Below are 3,824 nucleotides of genomic sequence, written 5' to 3'. Positions count from 1 at the left end.
ACACTTGTTGTACACTCTCCGGATGTACTTCGGGTGTCACCTGTTGTCCGAGACCACTTGCATGGTTAGCAAGCGTTGTGGTCTAATGGCCCTACCGGGCAAACACTTTATGTTCGCGAGGACTTGGAGTGCTGGTAGTGGTTGGCGGACCCAACACTCTGGGTACCTCCGGGTACTTGGGGTTGGTTGAGAACTTGGTGAAGATACCCCTGTCACCTTGGTCGAGGCCACTTGCATGGTCGCAAGCGTTGTGATACAATGGCCCTACCGGGCAAACACTTTGGGTTCGCAAGGACTTGGAGTGCCGGGACGGGTTGGCGGATCCAACACTCTGGGTACCTCCGGGTACTTGGGGTTGGTTGAGGACTTGGTGAGCAAACACTTGATATACGTTCTTCGGATGTACTTCGGGTGTCACCTGTTGTCCGAGGCCACTTGCATGGTCAACGGTTGAGGTGGTGATGGCGGGTCGGTGCTGTAGGGTGCCGGCCTGTTGGCTGCCTTGGCCGGGTTGGTTGGTTAACACTTGATTGGGCTTGCACCCGAGGGTAATGGCACTTGAAGGTGGGTACTGGCCGGCTGACCTGGTGTGATGGTTGGTTGGTGAACACTTGGCGGTACTTGCACTTGGCTGTGCTTGGACTTGAAGGTGGGATCCGGCTGGCCTAGGCCATTGGTGGTTGGTTGGTGGGTTAGCCCTTAGCTGGGCTGGCTGGCTGGCTGGCCATCGGTGGTGTGGTGTGTTGGGCGGTTGGTGAACACTTGGCGGTACTTGCACTTGGCTGTGCTTGGACTTGAAGGTGGGATCCGGCTGGCCTAGGCCATTGGTGGTTGGTTGGTGGGTTAGCCCTTAGTTGGGCTGGCTGGCTGGCTGGCCATCGGTGGTGTGGTGTGGTGTGGTGTGTGGAGTCGAGCATCGCGCGCCGTTGCCTTCTTCGGAGTGTTGTGGGTACGCAAGTGCTTGCAGTGCAAAGAGGTTGGTGATGGAGTGACATTGCCTTCACCATGGAGTTGCGGGTACTTAGGTACTTGCAAGGAGATGGTGGTATGGTGGTGTTGCGTGTGTGGTGTTCGATTAGAAAGATATAATTTCTAAGTCCGGATTAGTGCTGTCAGTGGGGCCGCCGCTAACAGGTCCTGCACGGCCACCGTGGGGCTTGACTTGGCGCTATTCCGGACTTGGGGCGATCACGATGTCCCCGTGCGGGACTTAGAAGATGGAAGAACACAAGTACCCTTATCCCATGACTTGTGAGTGATTGGCATACGTTACCACATGAAGAGAAAAATTGGCCCGGATCCATATTATATGAACAGAAAAATCGGCTAAGTCCCGGATCCATATTATATGAAGGGAAAAATCGGCTAAGTCCCGGATCCATATTATATGAAGAGAAAAATCGGCTAAGTCCAGGATCCATATTATATGAAGGGAAAAATCGGCTAAGTCCCGGATCCATATTATATGAAGAGAAAAATCGGCTAAGTCCAGGATCCATATTATATGAAGAGAAAAATCGGCTAAGTCCAGGATCCATATTATATGAAGAGAAAAATCGGCTAAGTCCAGGATCCATATTATATGAAGAGAAAAATCGGCTAAGTCCAGGATCCATATATAATAACCTTATAATCGGCTTAGTCCAGGATCCATATTACATGAAGAGAAAAATCGGCTAAGTCCAGGATCCATATATATTAACCTAATAATCGGCTAAGTCCAGGATCCATATAATATGAAGAGAAAAATCGGCTAAGTCCCAGATTGGGTCTGTCAGAAATACACTTCCAAGTTACCACACAAGCAAGCAAGATGGCCTAGTGACGGAACCATATAATATGAAGAGAAAAATCGGCTAAGTCCGAGATTGGATCGGTCGGAAATACACTATCAAGTTACCACACAAGCAAGCAAGATGGCCTAATGATGGATCCATATAATATGAAGAGAAAAATCGGCTAAGTCCAAGATTGGGTCTGTCAGAAATACACTATCAAGTTACCACACAAGCAAGCAAGATGGCCTAGTGATGGATCCATATTATATGAAGAGAAAAATCGGCTAAGTCCGAGATTGGGTCGGTCGGAAATACACTATCAAGTTACCACACAAGCAAGCAAGATGGCCTAGTGATTGATCCATATAATATGAAAAGAAAAATCGGCTAAGTCCAAGATTGGGTCTGTCAGACATACACTTTCAAGTTACCACACAAGCAAGCAAGATGGCCTAGTGATTGATCCATATGATTTGAAGAGAAAAATCGGCTAAGTCCGAGATTGGGTCTGTCAGACATACACTACCAAGTTACCTTACAAGCAAGCAAGATGGCCTAATGATGGATCCATATGATATGAAGAGAAAAATCGGCTAAGTCCGAGATTGGGTCTGTCAGAAATACACTTTCAAGTTACCACACAAGCAAGCAAGATGGCCTAGTGATGGATCCATATAATATGAAGAGAAAAATCTTCTAAGTCCGAGATTGGGTCTGTCGGAAATACACTTTCAAGTTACCACACAAGCAAGCAAGTTACCACATGAAGAGAAAGCCGGCAAAGTCCGGGAATGTTACCACATGAACTGGAAAATGGGCAAAAACCTACCTTCACAGGCAACGTGAATAACTAAGGCTGTAGACATCGGATCGACAAGCCAAAGACTGATATGGAAAGGAAATGAGTAGTACTAGCTTTCCTGAGAGTTGCAGAGCTTAGACTGCATATGAACGAAAGTTATTAAGCGTCAAAGTCAGAGAAGTTACCCAAAGGAACACAAGTTCCAACTTAGAGCATGTATACCGCCTAGACGGTAAGAGGTACGGCCAGGCTGAGGAATAAGGAAATGTTGACCAACATGTTCCCTAACTATCCCCCGAAGACCGCAAAGCAATCCAACATCAACCAAGAAAGTTATAGCCCGATCAAGGAAACACCTACTTTGCACCGATATTGCACCAAATACATGTACCAAGCACCTTCGGTTGCATACCTGCAGGGGCTTACCATAGTAGGCCATGGAAGACCGATATACCGAACATAATCACTTTCTATCTCCTCGGGTGTTTGAGATAGCGCTTTGCGGTACAAGAACGAAAGTTAGACTATATCTTGGTGCATCTTTTTGCCCAAGATCACAAGACCCTATCTACCAAGGCAAGAAAGTTGTGTGGGGACAAAATGTCCAAAAGTGCCCAAAGTGGCACACTTGAACCATATATTCGAGAAAAACACAAGTGTGGGCCCGAGCTAGCAAGTTGAAATGTTCTGACCGTCAGTAGCCCTAGTTGAGGTGCACTTATCATTATATGAGGCCAACGTGCCAGCTAGTCTCTAAAGGGGCGATATGGGTGTTCCAAGGTTTGTACCCAATTGAGGAAAAAACAGGGTAAGGTACGGTGTACCGCGAATAACTCGGGCTATAGATGTCCGATCGATGAGTTTGGCATATGTATGGAAAGGTCTCGACGAGACCTAACTACCCTGAAAGTATGAAGGCAAAGACTTGAATGACCGGGAAGTTATTAAGTGCACAAGTGGTAAAGTTGCACCAAAGTCCATGTTACCCGAAGTGGTACATGAACACCCAATATTCGACCAAAACACAAGTTTAGAGACGAGCTAGCGAGCTACATTGTTCAGACCGTCAGTAGCCCGCATCAAGACACGCATTTAATTATACGGGGCCTAGCCGCTAGCTCGACTCGAAGTCGGTCATATGGTTGGTTGATGGTTTGGACCGACCACGTGGTGTACCAAGGTGAGGTACCTTTCATGAATTAAAACTCTGGCTGTATGGCACTGAGCGACAAGCTAAGAAGTGA

Source organism: Anopheles ziemanni, assembly GCF_943734765.1.
Source record: "Anopheles ziemanni chromosome X unlocalized genomic scaffold, idAnoZiCoDA_A2_x.2 X_unloc_52, whole genome shotgun sequence".
NCBI lineage: Eukaryota > Metazoa > Arthropoda > Insecta > Diptera > Culicidae > Anopheles > Anopheles ziemanni.
Note: the sequence above shows the minus strand (reverse complement) of the source record.